The following is a 23,031-nucleotide window of genomic DNA, read 5'->3' as shown; positions in this document are numbered from 1 at the left end:
CATCCAAACACCTCTGCATGATTCATCCATGACTCATCCAAACACTTCTGCATGACTCATCCATGACTCATCCAAACACCTTTCTTATCTATACTGCAGTCTTTTATGTTTGTTTCTACTTTGACAGTCTCTTTATCAGACTTCAATGACCTTTTCAATCTAAGTAACCTTTAACCTGCCAAACACATTAGCATGTCTCATCCAAACACCTCTACATGACTCCTCCATGACTCATCCAAACACCTCTACATGAGTCATCCATGACTCATCCAAACACCTCTACATGACTCATCCATGACTCATCCAAACACCTCTACATGACTCATCCATGACTCATCCAAACAACTCTACATGACTCATCCAAACACCTCTACATGACTCATCCATGACTCATCCAAACACCTCTACATGACTCGTCCATGACTCATCCAAACACCTCTACATGACTCATCCATGACTCATCCAAACAACTCTGCATGACTCAACCATGACTCATCCATGACTCATCCAAACACCTCTACATGACTCCTCCATGACTCATCCAAACACCTCTACATGAGTCATCCATGACTCATCCAAACACCTCTACATGACTCATCCATGACTCATCCAAACACCTCTACATGACTCATCCATGACTCATCCATGACTCATCCAAACAACTCTGCATGACTCAACCATGACTCATCCAAACACCTCTGCATGGCTCAACCATGACTCATCCAAACACCTCTGCATGACTCATCCATGACTCATCCATGACTCATCCAAACACCTCTACATTACTCCTCCATGACTCATCCAAACACCTCTACATGACTCACCCATGACTCATCCAAACACCTCTACATGACTCACCCATGACTCATCCAAACACCTCTACATGACTCCTCCATGACTCATCCAAACAACTCTACATGACTCAACCATGACTCATCCAAACACCTCTACATGACTCCTCCATGACTCCTCCATGACTCATCCAAACAACTCTACATAACTCATCCATGACTCATCCAAACACCTCTACATGACTCATCCAAACACCTCTACATGACTCATCCATGACCCATCCAAACAACTCTACATGACTCCTCCATGACTCATTCAAACACCTCTGCATGACTCATCCATGACTCATCAAACACCTCTACATTACTCATCCATGACTCATCCAAACACCTCTGCATGACTCATCCATGACTCATCCAAACACCTCTACATGACTCATCCAAACAACTCTACATGACTCATCCATAACTCATCCAAACACCTCTACATGACTCAACCATGACTCAACCATGACTTATCCAAACACCTCTGCATGACTCATCCATGACTCATCCAAACACCTCTACATGACTCCTCCATGACTCATCCAAACACCTCTAGATGAGTCATCCATGACTCATCCAAACACCTCTACATGACTCATCCATGACTCATCCAAACACCTCTACATGACTCATCCATGACTCATCCAAACAACTCTACATGACTCATCCATGACTCATCCAAACACCTCTACATGACTCATCCATGACTCATCCAAACACCTCTACATGACTCATCCATGACTCATCCATGACTCATCCAAACAACTCTGCATGACTCAACCATGACTCATCCAAACACCTCTGCATGGCTCAACCATGACTCATCCAAACACCTCTGCATGACTCATCCATGACTCATCCATGACTCATCCAAACACCTCTACATTACTCCTCCATGACTCATCCAAACACCTCTACATGACTCACCCATGACTCATCCAAACACCTCTACATGACTCCTCCATGACTCATCCAAACACCTCTACATGAGTCATCCATGACTCATCCAAACACCTCTACATGACTCATCCATGACTCATCCAAACACCTCTGCATGACTCATCCATGACTCATCCAAACACCTCTACATGACTCCTCCATGACTCATCCAAACACCTTTCTTATCTATACTGCAGTCTTTTATGTTTGTTTCTACTTTGACAGTCTCTTTATCAGACTTCAATGACCTTTTCAATCTAAGTAACCTTTAACCTGCCAAACACATTAGCATGTCTCATCCATGACTCATCCAAACACCTCTACATGACTCCTCCATGACTCATCCAAACACCTCTACATGAGTCATCCATGACTCATCCAAACACCTCTACATGACTCATCCATGACTCATCCAAACACCTCTACATGACTCATCCATGACTCATCCAAACAACTCTACATGACTCATCCATGACTCATCCAAACACCTCTACATGACTCATCCATGACTCATCCAAACACCTCTACATGACTCATCCATGACTCATCCAAACACCTCTACATGACTCATCCATGACTCATCCAAACAACTCTGCATGACTCAACCATGACTCATCCATGACTCATCCAAACACCTCTACATGACTCCTCCATGACTCATCCAAACACCTCTACATGAGTCATCCATGACTCATCCAAACACCTCTACATGACTCATCCATGACTCATCCAAACACCTCTACATGACTCATCCATGACTCATCCAAACAACTCTGCATGACTCAACCATGACTCATCCAAACACCTCTGCATGGCTCAACCATGACTCATCCAAACACCTCTGCATGACTCATCCATGACTCATCCATGACTCATCCAAACACCTCTACATTACTCCTCCATGACTCATCCAAACACCTCTACATGACTCACCCATGACTCATCCAAACACCTCTACATGACTCACCCATGACTCATCCAAACACCTCTACATGACTCCTCCATGACTCATCCAAACAACTCTACATGACTCAACCATGACTCATCCAAACACCTCTACATGACTCCTCCATGACTCCTCCATGACTCATCCAAACAACTCTACATAACTCATCCATGACTCATCCAAACACCTCTACATGACTCATCCAAACACCTCTACATGACTCATCCATGACCCATCCAAACAACTCTACATGACTCCTCCATGACTCATCCAAACACCTCTGCATGACTCATCCATGACTCATCAAACACCTCTACATTACTCATCCATGACTCATCCAAACACCTCTGCATGACTCATCCATGACTCATCCAAACACCTCTACATGACTCATCCAAACAACTCTACATGACTCATCCAAACAACTCTACATGACTCATCCATAACTCATCCAAACACCTCTACATGACTCAACCATGACTCAACCATGACTTATCCAAACACCTCTGCATGACTCATCCATGACTCATCCAAACACCTCTACATGACTCCTCCATGACTCATCCAAACACCTCTACATGACTCATCCATGACTCATCCAAACAACTCTACATGACTCATCCATGACTCATCCAAACACCTCTACATGACTCATCCATGACTCATCCAAACACCTCTACATGACTCATCCATGACTCATCCAAACAACTCTGCATGACTCAACCATGACTCATCCAAACACCTCTGCATGGCTCAACCATGACTCATCCAAACACCTCTGCATGACTCATCCATGACTCATCCATGACTCATCCAAACACCTCTACATTACTCCTCCATGACTCATCCAAACACCTCTACATTACTCACCCATGACTCATCCAAACACCTCTACATGACTCCTCCATGACTCATCCAAACACCTCTACATGAGTCATCCATGACTCATCCAAACACCTCTACATGACTCATCCATGACTCATCCAAACACCTCTGCATGACTCATCCATGACTCATCCAAACACCTCTACATGACTCCTCCATGACTCATCCAAATACCTCTACATGACTCAACCATGACTCATCCAAACACCTCTGCATGATTCATCCATGACTCATCCAAACACTTCTGCATGACTCATCCATGACTCATCCAAACACCTTTCTTATCTATACTGCAGTCTTTTATGTTTGTTTCTACTTTGACAGTCTCTTTATCAGACTTCAATGACCTTTTCAATCTAAGTAACCTTTAACCTGCCAAACACATTAGCATGTCTCATCCATGACTCATCCAAACACCTCTACATGACTCCTCCATGACTCATCCAAACACCTCTACATGAGTCATCCATGACTCATCCAAACACCTCTACATGACTCATCCATGACTCATCCAAACACCTCTACATGACTCATCCATGACTCATCCAAACAACTCTACATGACTCATCCATGACTCATCCATGACTCATCCATGACTCATCCAAACACCTCTACATGACTCATCCATGACTCATCCAAACACCTCTACATGACTCATCCATGACTCATCCAAACAACTCTGCATGACTCAACCATGACTCATCCAAACACCTCTACATGACTCCTCCATGACTCATCCAAACAGCTCTACATGAGTCATCCATGACTCATCCAAACACCTCTACATGACTCATCCATGACTCATCCAAACACCTCTACATGACTCATCCATGACTCATCCAAACAACTCTGCATGACTCAACCATGACTCATCCAAACACCTCTGCATGGCTCAACCATGACTCATCCAAACACCTCTGCATGACTCATCCATGACTCATCCATGACTCATCCAAACACCTCTACATTACTCCTCCATGACTCATCCAAACACCTCTACATGACTCACCCATGACTCATCCATTCACCTCTACATGACTCACCCATGACTCATCCAAACACCTCTACATGACTCCTCCATGACTCATCCAAACACCTCTACATGAGTCATCCATGACTCTTCCAAATACCTCTGCATGACGATTCCATGACTCATCAAACACCTCTACATTACTCATCCATGACTCATCCAAACACCTCTACATGACTCATCCAAACATCTCTACATGACTCATCCATCACTCATCCAAACACCTCTACATGACTCAACCATGACTCATCCAAACACCTCTGCATGACTCATCCATGACTCATCCAAACACCTCTACATGACTCATCCAAACACCTCTACATGACTCCTCCATGACTCATCCAAACACCTCTGCATGACTCATCCATGACTCATCCAAACACCTCTACATGACTCATCCAAACAACTCTACATGACTCATCCATAACTCATCCAAACACCTCTACATGACTCATCCAAACACCTCTACATGACTCATCCATGACTCATCCAAACACCTCTACATGACTCATCCATGAGTCATCCAAACAACTCTACATGACTCAACCATGACTCATCCAAACACCTCTACATGACTCATCCATGACTCATCCAAACACCTCTACATTACTCCTCCATGACTCATCCAAACACCTCTACATGAGTTATCCATGACTCATCCAAACACCTCTACATGACTCAACCATGACTCATCCAAACACCTCTGCATGACTCATCCATGACTCATCCAAACACCTCTACATGAGTCATCCATGACTCAACCAAACAACTCTACATGACTCATCCATGACTCATCCAAACACCTCTACATGACTTAACCATGACTCATCCATACACCTCTGCATGACTCATCCATGACTCATCCAAACACCTCTACATGACTCATCCATGACCCATCCAAACAACTCTACATGACTCCTCCATGACTCATCCAAACACCTCTGCATGACTCATCCATGACTCATCAAACACCTCTGCATGACTCATCCATGACTCATCCAAACACCTCTTTATGACTCATCCAAACAACTCTACATGACTCATCCAAACACCTCTACATGACTCAACCATGACTCATCCAAACACCTCTGCATGACTCATCCATGACTCATCCGAACACCTCTACATGACTCATCCATGACTCATCCAAACACCTCTACATTACTACTCCATGACTCATCCAAACAGCTCTACATGAGTTATCCATGACTCATCCAAATACCTCTGCATGACGATTCCATGACTCAAACACCTCTACATTACTCATCCATGACTCATCCAAACACCTCTACATGACTCATCAATGACTCATCCAAACAACTCTACATGACTCATCCATGACTCATCCAAACACCTCTACATGACTCAACCATGACTCATCCAAACACCTCTACATTACTCCTCCATGACTCATCCAAACACCTCTACATGAGTTATCCATGACTCATCCAAACACCTCTGCATGACTCATCCATGACTCATCCAAACACCTCTACATGACTCATCCAAACAACTCTACATGACTCATCCAAACACCTCTACATGACTCCTCCATGACTCATCCAAACACCTCTGCATGACTCCTCCATGACTCATCCAAACACCTCTACATGACTCCTCCATGACTTATCCAAACACCTCTGCATGACTCCTCCATGACTCCTCCATGACTCAGACAAACACCTCTACATGACTCCTCCATGACTCATCCAAACACCTCTGCATGACTCCTCCATGACTCCTCCATGACTCATCCAAACACCTCTACATGATTCAACCATGACTCATCCAAACACCTCTGCATGACTCATCCATGACTCATCCAAACACCTCTACATGACTCCACCATGACTCATCCAAATACCTCTACATGACTCAACCATGACTCATCCAAACACCTCTGCATGATTCATCCATGACTCATCCAAACACTTCTGCATGACTCATCCATGACTCATCCAAACACCTTTCTTATCTATACTGCAGTCTTTTATGTTTGTTTCTACTTTGACAGTCTCTGTATCAGACTTCAATGACCTTTTCAATCTAAGTAACCTTCAACCTGCCAAACACATTAGCATGTCTCATCCATGACTCATCCAAACACCTCTACATGACTCATCCATGATTCTTCCAAACACCTCTACATGATTAATCCATGACTCATCCAAACACCTCTACGTGACTTATCCATGACTCCTCCAAACAACTCTACATGACTCAACCATGACTCATCCAAATACCTCTGCATGATTCATCCATGACTCATCCAAACACCTCTGCATGACTCATCCATGACTCTCCCAAACACCTCTGCATGACTCATCCATGTGACTCGGCACTTTTTCACACCTTTTTTTACCACTTTGTCTTGGCTATATATTTCAAGGGGCATGTATAGCATTTATATTTTCCCTGATTAAGAGGATCAGTTACCTCTACATGACTCATCCAAACACCTCTACATGACTCCTCCATGACTCATCCAAACAACTCTACATGACTCAACCATGACTCATCCAAACACCTCTACATGACTCCTCCATGACTCCTCCATGACTCATCCAAACAACTCTACATAACTCATCCATGACTCATCCAAACACCTCTACATGACTCATCCAAACACCTCTACATGACTCATCCATGACCCATCCAAACAACTCTACATGACTCCTCCATGACTCATCCAAACACCTCTGCATGACTCATCCATGACTCATCAAACACCTCTACATTACTCATCCATGACTCATCCAAACACCTCTGCATGACTCATCCATGACTCATCCAAACACCTCTACATGACTCATCCAAACAACTCTACATGACTCATCCAAACAACTCTACATGAGTCATCCATGACTCATCCAAACACCTCTACATGACTCATCCATGACTCATCCAAACACCTCTACATGACTCATCCATGACTCATCCAAACAACTCTACATGACTCATCCATGACTCATCCAAACACCTCTACATGACTCATCCATGACTCATCCAAACACCTCTACATGACTCCTCCATGACTCATCCAAACACCTCTGCATGACTCATCCATGACTCATCAAACACCTCTGCATGACTCATCCATGACTCATCAAACACCTCTACATTACTCATCCATGACTCATCCAAACACCTCTGCATGACTCATCCATGACTCATCCAAACACCTCTACATGACTCATCCAAACAACTCTACATGACTCATCCAAACACCTCTGCATGACTCATCCATGACTCATCCAAACACCTCTACATGACTCATCCATGACTCATCCAAACACCTCTACATGACTCATCCATGACTCATCCAAACAACTCTACATTACTCATCCATGACTCATCCAAACACCTCTGCATGACTCATCCATGACTCATCCAAACACCTCTACATGACTCATCCAAACAACTCTACATGACTCATCCAAACACCTCTGCATGACTCATCCATGACTCATCCAAACACCTCTACATGACTCATCCATGACTCATCCAAACACCTCTACATTACTCCTCCATGACTCATCCAAACACCTCTACATGAGTTATCCATGACTCATCCAAATACCTCTGCATGACGATTCCATGACTCATCAAACACCTCTACATGACTCATCCATGACTCATCCAAACACCTCTACATGACTCCTCCATGACTCATCCAAACACCTCTACATGACTCATCCATGACTCATCCAAACACCTCTGCATGACTCGGCACTTTTTCACACATTTGTTTACCACTTTGTCTTGGCTATATATTTCAAGGGGCATGTATAGCATTTTTATTTTACCTTATTAAGAGGATCAGTTACCAGTTAGCAGCGCCAGGGAAAATCAGTTTTTTCCTCAAACTTCTCAAATTACCATCTACACACTTTTTAACATTTATCTTGTATTTACCTTGTTAAAACAGTCTTTTGTCTATTTCCTTGATGAGCAAGGTTTAAGCTGACAGTTATTTTCAGTTACTTTCATTTCTTCCGCATTTGCTAATCGCCAAACTCACTAATTTTTCCCATCTCAGCCACCGTAGTCCAGCCAATATTTGCATATAACCATGACAACGTTGACGCTGTCGGCTGTTGAAGCTACCGCGAGGTTTCCCGTGCATCTGATGACGAGCGACCAGGTTTTATTCTCATTTAGCTTCTTTTGTTCCCTTATTATTTTCTAAGTTTACTCTCTACTCACCATGATTGCCCTGCAGTGTATGTGGATAATTTTCCTGAAGGATGGCACTGACATCAATCTCGCAATCTCACTTACTAATGAATAGTATTTTTACTATACTTGTTCTCTTCTATTATTGTTTGACTGCTGTATTGTTGTCCATTGGATTAATTCCACCATGCTCCGTTTATTTACTACTCTGACGTCATGGCTGAGCTTTGACCCCATGTTTTTTGCGCCCTTTTTTGCTGATTGTGTTTTCATTGTATGTGTTACCTCTACAAATAGAGGTTCTTTTTTGTTCTTGTATTATTGGCCTGATGAAGATGTTAGTCCAACGTCGAAACGCTTTGCCTGCATATCAATAAACCTTCTTATCTTAAAACTAATTGTTATCCCTCTCCGCAATACAGCAGCGCCTCACTAGAGGTCCTCAATATATATATATATATATAATTGCACCCATATATATATATATATGTACAATTTTGTTTTCTTTCAACTAATTTCATGCACTTGCGGTAACCTTTACGGTTTACTGGATTGGACCTGGCTGCAGCTGACTACTCCTTTTACCAGCATTGTGCCTGTAGTTTGCACAAACTGACAAGGTGCGCATTTGCCTTGATCCTTATTTTTCCATATTGTCTATCAACATTTACTTTGCACTATGTGGCACCGTACTTTTTTATTTTTTTCCACATCTAATCCAGATGACATATGACATGTATGCAGCAATGGAGAAGCATACCCAGCAAGATATAATTTGCTATTCAAAGTTTAATTGAATTAGATATACACAAAAACCTATTAATCTTAAGGTAACAAATATATCGATGATGCAAAACTAATGTTAAAGTGGTGGCCTGGGACTAGAAAAAAGTATTATTTTTCCCAGAAACAGCACTAATTAATTAAGTAATGAAAAAAATGAATGTTAAAAAACGCTTTGCTCGGGGGGCGTGGCTTGGCTACCGGACTGGATGGCTGTGTGAGGGACTAGCTCCGCACTGCACAAACGACTTCTACCGCATTGTACCTTGGTACACATCTAAAAACTATCCACAACGGGTAACGATCATCTCCTGGGATGCCCAGGAGAAAGAGAACCGTCGCTAAACCGGCGAAACTGACGGACTTCTACCTCCCGTGCCGCCGCATGTCGGGACAAGATGGCGCCGACGACTGCTCTCAGGCTGGTTCCCTGACGTCTGATCCGGGTTCCTCCTCCGTGCCTCCCGCTGCCATACCGAGGCGAAGCAGCTCAGCTCCGCTGACTCCACCACCAGGAGAGACACAGGTCGGTAACTCACCTATGGCTACGGGCTCGCCTTCTCTGGATCACAGCGGCCGCCATCTTGAGACCACAACACGTGGCTCACAGCTTCACTCTCCTTCCTCCCCTCTCACACGCGGCCCCGGAACAAAAGAGCATCTAGAGGTAGGAGAAAACCCTGCTGAGAACCCTGTGCTTGCCATAGCTCCACAATCTGATTGGCCTGAATCTGCGCCTCCTTCATCTAATTTCATTACTGAAATCTCCCTTAAAATGATGTTGCAGGATTTACAGCGCTCCATACAGGTGGGCTTTGCCCAATTGCTCAAACCTATGTCCGAGGCCATTCATGAGATTGAGGACAGAGTACAACACACGGAATCAAAAATGAGCGATTATGCAACTTCGCACAATGCTCTGATTGACGCACATTACGATCTAGAGGGAGAAATGTCGCAAATGAGAGCGAAGATCGCTGATTTAGAAGACCGCTCACGACGTAACAACGTTAAATTTCGGGGAGTTCCAGAAACAGTAGCCGCAAAAGATCTAGCCCAGTACATTCAAGGGCTGATGACAGCATTGCTCCCCAACTGTACCCCTAGAGATTTAATAATCGACAGAACTCATAGAGTTCCGAAACCGAAGCATCTGGCGGAAGAAATACCAAGAGATGTCCTTGCTCGACTGCATTTCTACCACATCAAGGACCGCTTCATGCTGGCGTCCAGACAAAAAGATGCGTTCCCTGCCCAGTACAAGACGGTCTCCATCTATGCGGATCTATCAGCAGCTACCCTCCAACTCCGGAGACAGCTTTCTCCAGTTACCTCAGCACTTCAGGACAAGGGGATTCTTTACAAATGGGGCTTCCCGGTTCGTCTGCTGGTACACAGGAATAACACGCTACATGTGATCAGATCTGTGGACGAAGGGACTTCCTTGCTGCTGTCATGGAATATTCCCGTCAAATCTTCCTCGACTTTGTTACCAACTTCTGGCTCTCCTATTCGACACGCTGAGAACGAGTGGAGAGGGGCCAAATCTCGCACCCGAGCAAAGCACTGAGGTACTGTATATCTCCATCTGCAATAGTGCCTTCTTTTGCAGTTCTTTCGTGCTATCCAGTCTACAAGCTGACTCTTTACCCTCTGGTTTTACTGAACAATGGTCTTGTTCAGATGTTTTTCTTTTTTTTGGTTCTTACGGACATTCCGTTCTTTTTTTTATGTTACTGTGTTTCGTGCAGATTTTGTTTCTCCTGACATAGTCGCAACTTATTTTAACGCCTATAAAGTGTCATTACTTCTAATGTTTCAAGGTATGAGGGAATGTGTACTATTGACATATCTATCATATGCACCTGAAGGCCCGCAGCACTCCTACCCCCACTATGGCCCTTAAATTTGCATCCATGAATGTTAACGGTCTGAATAGTCCTCATAAACGTACATTCATGTGGAAAGAGGCCCAACAGTTGGCCTGCGATGTCCTATGTGTGCAGGAAACTCACCTGTTACACAAAGATGGAGCCCGTATCAAACACCCACTTTTCCCTCATATATTTCAATCTCATCATTCCTCTAAAGCGAGAGGGGTGCTGCTGGCAATCAAAAATACGGTTGCCTTTCAAATGCTTTCAGTACTTTCGGACCCTAATGGTAGATACATCTTACTTGTGTGCTCTGTGAATAATGTTGTATATACTATTCTCTCATTGTATGCTCCTAACAAACGCCAGGTTCACTTTTTGCACAAAATCCTCCGCTTGATTGATAAACATAAACAAGGTAAACTGATCATTTGCGGGGACTTTAATGCTGTAATGGATGCGGAGTTGGACTCAACCTCTCATTCCCGACACTCCCACGTCACAATTGCAGATGTATTCTGGAAGGCAGAATTGCATGATGTGTGGCGCAACCAACACTCCTCTGAGAGAGACTTCTCTTACCACTCCCAAACACATAATAGTTACTCCAGACTCGATATGTTTCTGGTGGATAGGGACACTCTGTTTGGGTCCAAGTCCGCATCCATTGGGGACATAACATGGTCCGACCACGCTCCGATCACGCTGATTGTTGCTGAGAAGTATGACTCTCCTCAAACATATTTATGGAGATGTAACTCCTTCCTACTGTCCCATCCCACATATAAACAACAAATAGAGAGAGATCTCACTGAATATTTTGAGACAAACAATACGCCTGATATCAAAACAAACACACTTTGGAATGCGCACAAAGCGTACATTAGGGGCACTTTCATTCGCATTGGACACATAATAAAAAAACAACACAATGCAGAGCTTTCCTCCTTAATGAACGAGATTCATTCGCTAGATGAAAGAAACAAAGCTTCCCCTTCAGCAAGCTTAGCACAGCAACTCTTGGGCCTAAGACAGCGTCTCCGACTTTGTTTGTTATCATCATATGAAAAGAATCTTAGGAAAACGAATGCCAGATACTACTCTCAAAACAACAAATCAGGGAAATTGCTGGCGTCGCGCCTCAAGGCCCACCATCAAAAAACTAGAATCCCATATCTACGTGATCCTTTGACTCAAAACAAAATTTTAGACCCCAGAGATATAGTGGATCAGTTCCGAAAATATTATTCTTCTCTGTATAACTTAAAAGATGACCCCTTTATTGAACCTCCCACCCCTCCAAACATAGAGGACTTCCTTAAACGAGCCTCCCTTCCCAGCATATCGACAGACCAACTCCTTTCCTTAAACTCGCCGATCACAATTTCGGAGGTTTTGAGGGCTATTCACTCCCTGCCACAAGGTAAATCTCCAGGACCAGATGGTCTGACTAATTTATATTACAAAACATACTCCACTATTTTGACCCCTTTTCTCAGAAATTTCTTTCAAACTGCTGTGGAGGCGGGCTCCTTCCCAAAAGAGAACCAAGCAGCCCTTATTGTCACACTTCCCAAACCAGGGAAAGCTATGGACAGCCCTCAGAACTTCCGACCCATTTCACTCCTCAACACAGATTTAAAATTATACGCCAAAATACTTGTCCAGAGACTCACACCTCTATTGCCCTCGTTAGTTGGTCTGGATCAAGTTGGTTTTATTAAAGGGCGTCAAGTCCCAGATAATACCAGGAAAGTCCTGAATTTGCTACACATTATTGAATCTCGTCAGATTCCTGCAGTGTTGATGGCTCTGGATGCGGAGAAAGCCTTCGACCGGGTTAAATGGTCGTATGTCTTCTCAACCTTGAGGGAAATGGGGTTTGGCGGAGAAATATTAAATGCAGTGATGGCGTTATATTCTGAACCCTCGGCACGAGTATATAACAATGGTGTTCTTTCCGACGATTTTCGGATATCTAACGGGACTCGTCAGGGTTGCCCATCGGATATCTAACGGGACTCGTCAGGGTTGCCCATTATCTCCCATAATCTTCATCCTCTCGATGGAACCGCTGGCTCAGCATCTCAGAAACCACGCTGGAATTCTAGGCATCCCTTTCGCAGACAAAAAACATATCATATCCCTCTATGCCGACGACATTATCCTATCCCTATCACATCCTGAGGCCTCCATTGCCTCAGTCATGGACACAATCAACGCCTTCGGGAAGTTATCGTACTATAAATTAAATACCCAGAAAACTCAGGTGTTACCATTCTACATAGACCAGTCTACATTACACTTTCTTAAAACAAAATACCCGTTCGACTGGAAATTGAAGGGAATTCAATACCTTGGAATTACGTTAACCCCCTCTTTCAAAGACTTGTATAAGGCCAATTATGCTCCTCTACTACAGATCATACAGACTGATACAAACAATCTCCTTAAATTTGAAGTGTCGTGGCTGGGAAGGATAGCGGCTTTTAAAATGATGCTTCTTCCTAAATTATTATATTTATTTAGAGCCCTTCCCATTAAAGTACCTAAGAAATTCTTCTCTGCGGCCCAATCCATCCTTTCTAAATTTATATGGCAAGGGCATAAACCGAGAATAGCGTTCAAGATCCTAGCGCAAGATAGAAAAGTGTTGGGACTGGGAGTCCCAGATATTCATAATTATTACATAGCTACTCAAGTGGCCCAGATCTCTAGCTGGTGGAATAACGATAGAGGGAAACAGTGGCTACAAATAGAAACATCATATTTAGCTCCAATAAATCTAAAAACGGCTTTGTTTTTGGGGTTCTGGGGTGCTTCCCTCCCTTGCGATGTGTCACCAATGACAAAAACCTCCCTGGAGTGCTGGTCGTTCAGTCAGAGCAATACACACACCCGGGGCACACTGCCTAAAAAATATATCCCCTTGGATCTCCTTATGCTTTTAATCCCTGATCTAGACATCTCTCACTGGATAGACAAAGGTATACTTAACATCTCTCAAATGTTTGAGGAAGATCAGTTTGTTACTTTCGAACATCTAGTCTCCAGATACGATCTCTCTAACTCTGATTTCTATAAGTATCTACAAATTAGGCACTGCGCCTCAAAAAACAACAATTTCACGGCCTCATGCAACTTTACTTTATTTGGGATCTTCTCGAACCACCAAAAAGGGCTCAAAGGTATATACAACACATTGAACTTCAACTGTAGCTTTTCCAAATCTCGTCCTTTGAAAGTCTGGGAAAAAGAGATCGGCCTCACTTTTTCTGAATCCATGTGGATGGCCTCCTTTAAACTTATACATATAGCGCTACCTTGTGTTCAGCATCTGGAAACTGCGGTTAAGACATCCCTGAGATGGTACTTCACACCAGATAAGCTCCACAAAATGTTTCCCGGCGCTTCTCCTGTATGCTGGAGAAGCTGTGGACACATAGGAACACTATTTCATGTACTCTGGGAATGCCCTCAATTGACTACATATTGGAGTCAAACGTTTCGTCTCATACATACTGTTACTCACTGTCGAATGCCTCAAACTCCTCAAATAGCATTACTCTTTCTCGATCTAGATAAGTATCCAGTGAAGATTAGATGCTTGGTTTGCAAAATATTGGCAATGGCGAAACTGGTTATAACCCGACACTGGAAAGAGACCTCTCCTCCCCTCATAGGGGAACTAAAAGGCCTGATAAACACCACATACACGTATGAGAAAACCATTGCACTGGGAAATGGGAACCACCAAAAATTTTACTCCATATGGAATCTGTGGACCCAGAGCACCTCTTTCACCCCATAACTTGTTATTTATAGACATGTGAAAACTGGTAATAGAACCTGCTTCCTCTCCCCAAGGATGATAAAAATTTGGTTAAATAAGGGAAGGAAATCTATGCACGATGTTTTGTTTCTTTTTCTTTCATACTTTCTGATGTTTATGTTACATGGATATGTATACCTTGATTGAGTTCGGGATATTGCGATGAACACAACGGCTGTTTACTTTGTCCTCTTCATATCCCAGAACGAATTCTCATTCAATTATATATTACCTATTGTAAATTTTACTGTATGAATACTATTGTATGAATATGTGTGGATACTGTTTTCCACAAGGTAATGTGAATATACTGTCTTGTTCTATGCTTGAAAAACAATAAAAAACTATTGAAACGAAAAAACGCTTTGCTCTATTTGTATTCAAATTCTTTTGCGGCTCCACCAATGGATATTGTGGCGTGTTAACATTATATTACAATTTTATTAGGATTTCTACACATGATCTTTTTTACTTATTGTTGCATCAACACTTTTAACAACATTAGTGGAGAGGAACATCCATATTATTTCTCACCAGGGCTCCCTCTGTCTGTTTATAAATTAGATGTAAACATTTAGGTGGATCATGTGTTTCCGAGACATGCAGGACACGCTCTCAGTCAAGCCGTCACTTCAGTTAAATTGACGGAATAGGCAGAGAGAGAAGGATACAGCTTTTATGTATACCGGATAGGCTTCGTCCACATCTGCGTCGGGACTCAGTTTATGAGTTCCGTCTGAGTTTTCTGTCAAGGGAACCCATAAATGGAATCCAAACGGAAACCATAGGTTTCCATTTGCATCACCATTGATTTCAATGGTGACGGATCCGTTGCAAATGGTTTCCGTTTGTCACCGTTGTGTAAGGGTTCCGTCATTTTGACGGAATCAATACCGTAGTCGACTCATTTTATCATTTTGTGAAAATGATGGAATTCTTACACAACGGAAACATTCTTTCTGTTTGGATTCTGTTCATGGGTTCCCCTGACGGAAATCTCAGGCGGAACCCATGAACAGTTTCTCGACGCAGATCTGAACGAAGTTATACATAGAAGCTGTATTGTAAAAAGTAAAACAATTTTTTAATAAAAGTCAAATAGAAAATTGCTTCAAAACACAATAGTTTGCTAAAAAAAACAAAAACATCCATTTAAATGTGTACATAGCTTTTAATTCAACAGCTTTGCCAAGTTAAGTTCTTGTACACAGATAATGTAAGTCCCATGTGTTGATCACCACAGAACATGGTAGATACAATCTACTATTCATAAGGGAGCAAAATCTACAAATATTGTAATGAAAACAGTGCAACAGCTTGTGCCCCCACTCTTATAAATATATTTGGCCCCTAAAAGGACAATTGTAAAAGAAAGTCATTCTTTTTTGGATACCGTAGATTTTTTCACAAACAGTGTTTCCTTTATAAATAGGGGCGCTAAAAATTGGTGGAAAAAGTGAAAAAGGGGTGAATTAAATGAATGATTGCCCATATGAGTTATCATGCTGAATTTCAGGGACAGTGGGCGGTGAGGGCACATACTGAAACCACCGGCTTAGGCAGCAATAGAGTTTGTCCTAAAAACTCTCAACCTCCTTTACTAAATCCTATAAATATCTTACACACATCTGCAGGACTCTTGCTGCACCCATTTTGTGGAACTCCTTCTCCCGGACCATTAGCCTTGCTCCTAACATTCCCTGTTTTAAACATGCCTTAAAGGGTTTCTCCCACTGAGCACCTTTATCACCTATCCACAGGTCACTAGAACGGGGGACGATTGCAATGAGGAGGATATTGAATCCAGAGGCAGTCGCGCATCCGTGCTTCTAATTCCATCAATGTCTATGGGCCGACGGAAGTAGCTGAGTACAGCGCATGGCTGTTTCCATCAGCCCCTTAGACATTGAATGAGTAATGGCCGTGGACTGTCAGCATTACTTACCTGCCAATGGCTACGACCGCAGGCCTCTGCGCTCTTGCCGGCGTCTCTCTCCGCTGAGAAGCCAGCACACAAGACAGTCCTCAGCTGCTGTGCATAGGGTGCGCTGAATAAAGCTCCATATCAAATCCCTACCCACCCCCTGTATAAAAGGACCATTCCCTCTTCCTCCTTGCATGAGCGTTGTTGTGTCTACCCATGTTTGTTATCGCAAATGGTCCCTTAGTTGTATCCTGTATCCTGTGTTTCCGTATGCTGTATCCGTATCCAGTAATTGTATTTGTTCCGGAGCGAAGTCTAGTGTTGGAGTCGAGTTCATCCACTGTGCCACGTGTCTTCTGCCACGCCAAGCGTCATCTGCCACGCCAACTGTCATCTGTGCCAATTGTCATTTGAGCTAAGTGTCTGCTACTCCTCGCACCTGCTACGCCACGTGTATTGACTATACTTTGGCCAACTGCTACTCCGCTACGGAGGAGCGGCCTAGTGGGTCCACATACCCCATAGCCGTGACAGTACACTCAGGCCATGGATCCCGCTGGTCAACCTAAAAGTACGGTCCAAATGATGCATGTCTGCACCTCCAGCCCTGTCTGGATCAACTACTATGGGTGGTAAACTCCGTAATTAACTGTTTGGATCGTCCTTCTGTCACTCCTCTGGCTGCTATTGCTGCTCCATCACCAGCTATCCCTCCTGTCTGTCCTGGGTCTGCAGTCTTGTTGCCACTACCTCCTCGCTACGACGGAGATCCTAGGACCTGTAGAGGTTTAATTAACCAATCTACGATTCACTTCACGTTACATGCCCGACTCTTCCCCTCTGATGAGGCCAAGGTCGCTTTTATTATTTCTCTCCTCTCTGGCAAAGCTCTGGCATGGGCGAACCCCATCTTGGAATGAGAGGGTCTGGAATTCTCTGATTTAGCACTGTTTTTGGAGACCTTCAGTACATTGTTCGAGGAACCAGGTCGAACCTGCTCTGTAGCTGCCTCACTGGGAATCAACTTGTAGCGTCCATGGCCACGGGCCGTCGGGTTTACTCACCTCCTGACGCCCGCAGTCACGGATCTGTGAGCGCTGGTCCCCATCTCCTTCCTAGGAGACGCCAGCGCTCACTTCCGCTCCGGTCTGCTGTGTCCCGTAGGAAAACAAGAGGAAATCATCATCATCATCCTGCCATGATTTCCTGGTCTATAAGAAGGCCCCAGCCCCTCTGATCCATGCCTGAGCGTTGTTAGTTATCCCTAGTCTGTCTTGCAAATGGTCCCTTAGTGTTTTCTGTTCCAGTTGTTACCCGTGCCCTGTTACCTGTTCCTGTATCCCGTGCTGTTCTTGTTCCAGTGCCTACTAGTGTCGGAGTCATGTCACATACTGTGTCATCTGCCACGTCTAGAGGAATTCGCCACGTCTAGCGCAACCTGCGGCATCTGTGTCATCCACCACATCCTGTGTCATCTGCCACGTCCAGAGGAATTTGCCACATCTGGCGCAACCTGCGGCACCTGTCATCCGCCACGTTTGGCGTTACTTGCTGCACCCATCTACATCAGTGCAAGAGCTGCAGGCAGTGTCTGGACTATCCAGGTACCCTTGTGCGGGACATTGAATTGCTGGGGTTCCTGTTGTTTGGCCAGCTGCCTCCCCGCTACGGCGGTACAGCCTAGTGGGTCCACAAACCCACAATGTGACAGTACGCTCAGACCATGAACCCCGCTGGTCAACCTGAGACCTTGACGACACAAGCCATGCTGACCGAGATGGAGGATCTCCAGTCACGACAAGACCAACTCCACCTGTCGGTCAACGCCATTGCCCATTGGCTGCTTGCTCCAACCACAGTCGTCACCGCACCCATTCCTCCTGCTACACTTCCGGTCTGTACCAGTACCAATCCCCTGTGCTTCCTGCCGCTACCTCCACGCTATGACGGAAATCCGAGGTCCTGCAGGGGATTTTTGAATCAGTGCCAGATCCACTTCTGACTACATGCCAGGTCCTTCTCTTCGGATGACGTCAGGATTGCCTTCATCATCTCTCAACTTACTGGCAAAGCCCTGGCATGGGCTAATCCTCTGTGGGAACATCAGGGACCAGAGACCCGTGACTTGCAGTACTTCTTACGGACCTTCCGCTCGATCTTTCAAGAACCTGGGAGAGTTTCTTTGGCTGCTGAATCCCTGCTGACCCCACACCAGGGAGACCTCTCCATGGGCGAGTACGCTATTTAATTACATATCCTGGCTGCTGAGTTGACCTGGAACAACGAGGCTTTGGTGGCCACATTCTGGCAGGGACTGTCTTCAGGGATTAAGGACGAGCTGGCTGCTCGCGATCTACAATCTACCCTGGACGATCTTATCCTACTCGCCTCCCGGGTTGACATGAGGATCCGGGAGCGTTCCCAAGAGGTTCTCCGGGAGAGAGAACTTCCTAGGCTGGATTCTACATTCCAGCAATCCTCCTCAGTCGTCCCACCAGAGGATCTTGTGCATAGTAAGCAAGCCAAGTTGTCTATCCAGGAGAGACAGCGCAGACGCACTTCTGGACTTTGTCTGTATTGGAGGCCATATTGTGCGTCTGTGTCCCCAGAGGCCAGAGAGACCCCATTGCCTAGGATTGGTTGGAGAGACAACCCTAGGTGGAACGTACCTAATAGAGCATTCTGTTCCAAGCTGACTATTCCTGTGACCCTAGTATCCGGCAAGAGGACGCATTGGGTTTCTGCCTATCTTGACTCTGGGTCTGCGGCAAACTTCATTCAAAAGGAGCTAGTGGATCATCTTCAGTTGCCCACAGTTCCCGTGGAGACATCTTTGGCTGTTGCCTCGATGAATGGACTGCCTCTGCCTGATCCTATCGTTTCTAAAACAAAGCCGTTGAAGCTCCAGGTTGGAGTTCTTCATTCTGAACTGATTTCTTTCCTTGTTTTGCCCAAGGCCATCAATCCTGTTCTGCTGGGCCTGCCTTGGCTTCGACTACATGCCCCAGTCCTGGACTGGAATTCTGGAGAGGTTCTCCAATGGGGCTCCAAGTGCCTTGGTCGTTGTCTGTTGCAGATCCATCCTATCCAGCCTCGTCTGCCTCAGTCATTTGCGTGACTCCCCCCCAGTTTGCTCAGTTTGCAGATGTTTTCAGCAAAAGGGAGGCTGAGACGCTGCCTCCACATCGGACTTATGACTGCCCCATTGAACTGGTCCCTAATGCCTCTCTCCCCCGTGGCCGAGTATATCCTCTCTCCTTCCCAGAGTCTCTATCCATGTCGGCCTGTATCAAGAAGAATTTGGAGAGGGGTTGCATAGGGCTGGATTCTTCTTTGTTAAAAAGGAGGACATATCTCTTCGACCCTGCATTGACTACCGTGGTCTCAACCAGATCACGGTCAAGAACAAATACCCGTTGCCACTTATATCCGAGCTGTTTGATCACATACGAGGAGCCCAACATTTTTCTAAGCTAGACCTGCGGGGGGCTTATAACCTAGTCTGGATTTGCCGGAGTGACGAATGGTAGACGGCATTTAACACCCGGGACGGGCACTACGAATACCTAGTTATGCCCTTCAGACTGTGTAATGCTCCCGCAGTGTTTCCGGAGTTCATTAATGATATCTTCAGAGGTCTCCTCTATGTCTGTGTTGTTGTTTATCTCGATGATATTTTGATTTTCTCCCCAGATTCGATGACTCATCAGAGGCATGTCCGTCAAGTTCTACTATGATTATGAGGGAATTGTTTATACACCAAGCTGGAGAAGTGCGTCTTTGAGAGGAGTTTTCTGCCCTTCCTGGGCTACATCATCTCGGATCAAGGTCTCAAGATGGATCCTGAGAAAGTGAGAGCTGTCCTGGAGTGGCCACATCCTCAAGGCCTAAGGACCATACAGCGGTTCCTGGGATTCGCCAATTTCTACTAGCAGTTTATTCCAAACTTCTCATCCCTAACGTCTCCCATCTCTACCCTTACCAAGAAGGGTGTGAATGCCAAGGTGTGGACTCCACAGGCAGAGTCCGCATTTATTAGCCTCAAGAGAGCCTTCAGTTCAGCTTCGATCCTCCATCATCCTGATGTATCTCGGCAGTTCTCTCTGGAAGTGGACGCTTCCTCTGTTGGTGCTGGTGCACTTCTGTTCCAGAGGAGATCCAAAGGAAAGGCAGTAGTATGTGGCTACTATTCTAGACTTTCTTTCTTCTGCTGAGCGCAATTACTCTATTGGAGATCGGGAGCTACTAGCCATCAAATTGGCTCTGGAGGAGTGGAGACATCTTCTAGAGGGCACAGCTCACCCCATCCTGATCTTCACCGACCCCAAGAACCTTACCTACCTTCAGTCTGCTCAACGACTGAATCCCCGTCAAGCCAGGTGGTCGCTGTTCTTCACCCGTTTCCAGTTTGTGCTCCACTACCGTCCCGCGGACAAAAATGTGAGGGCCGATGCCCTGTCCAGATCGTTTGAGACGGAAGACACGGTGGAGTCCCTTCAGACTATCATAGACTCGTCCTGCATTGTCACTGCTAATCCTCTGAAGGTTAGAGACATCCCTCCAGGGAGGACTTTTGTTCGGTTGGCAGACAGGAGAAGAATTCTCCGCTGGGGACACAGTTCTAAACTGGCTGTGCATGCTGGTGTCCATAAAACCCGAGACCTGATTGCTCGTCACTTCTGGTGGCTCACGCTACCTAAAGATGTTCTGGACTTTGTCTCTTCTTGCACGGTGTGTGCTTCCAACAAAGTTACTCACTCCAAGCCTCCCGGCCTGCTTCAACCTCTGCCTGTACCCAACGCCCCCTGGCAGCACATTGCGATTGAATTTGTCACATACCTTCCCCCCTCAGCAGGATGCAACACTGTCTGGGTGGTGGTGGACCGGTTCTCTAAGATGGCACATTTTATCCCGCTGACCGGCCTACCTTCTGCTCCCCGACTGGCGAGTCTCTTCATTCAACACATCTTTCGCTTGCATGGCTTGCGTCTTCACATTGTGTCCAACCAGGGGGTTCAGTTTACTTCAAAGTTCTGCAGAGCCCTCTGTAAACTCCTTGATGTGAGATTGGACTTTTCCTCAGCCTATCACCCCCAGTCCAATGGGCAAGTTGAGAGGATCAACCAGATCATGGAGAATTATCTCCGCCACTTCATCTCTTCACAGCACAATAACTGGGTACAGCTTTTTCCATGGGCCGATTTCTCGTCTAACAACCACACAAGTGAGTCCACCACTTCCTCCCCATTTCACATTGTGTACAGTTAACATCCTAGAGTCCCCCTTCCAGTGTTGACCACATCTCAGGTACCCGCTGCTGACTCTGCATATGGGGACTTTCTACAAATCTGGCAACAGACCCGGTCTTCTATTTTGCTGGCAGTCGATCGCATGAAGCGAAAAGCAGATACAAGGAGAAGAGAGCCTCCTCAGTATCTTCCGGGTACCAAAGTCTGGCTGTCCTCTCGGAACATTCGTTTGAGGGAGCCTTCGTACAAGTTTGCTCCCAGGTTCCTTGGTTCTTTCAAGATTCTGCAACAGATAAACCCTGTCTCCTATAAGCTGCGGCTGCCTCCTACCCTCAGAATTCCCAACTCCTTTCATGTGCCCCTCCTGAAGCCTGTGGTCCTGAACCACTACAGCAAGACTTCTAGTTCCACAGTTGCTCCCAGCGGTTCTTCTGATGTGTTTTAGGTGAGGGAGATCCTGGACTGCAAAAGGGTAGGAGGAAGGACTTTCTATTTGGTGGACTGGAGAGGGTTTGGTCCTGAGGAGAGAACCTGGGAGCCAGAAGAGAACCTCAGTG

Source organism: Rhinoderma darwinii, chromosome 12 (assembly GCF_050947455.1).
Source record: "Rhinoderma darwinii isolate aRhiDar2 chromosome 12, aRhiDar2.hap1, whole genome shotgun sequence".
Classification (NCBI taxonomy): domain Eukaryota; kingdom Metazoa; phylum Chordata; class Amphibia; order Anura; family Rhinodermatidae; genus Rhinoderma; species Rhinoderma darwinii.
Note: the sequence above shows the minus strand (reverse complement) of the source record.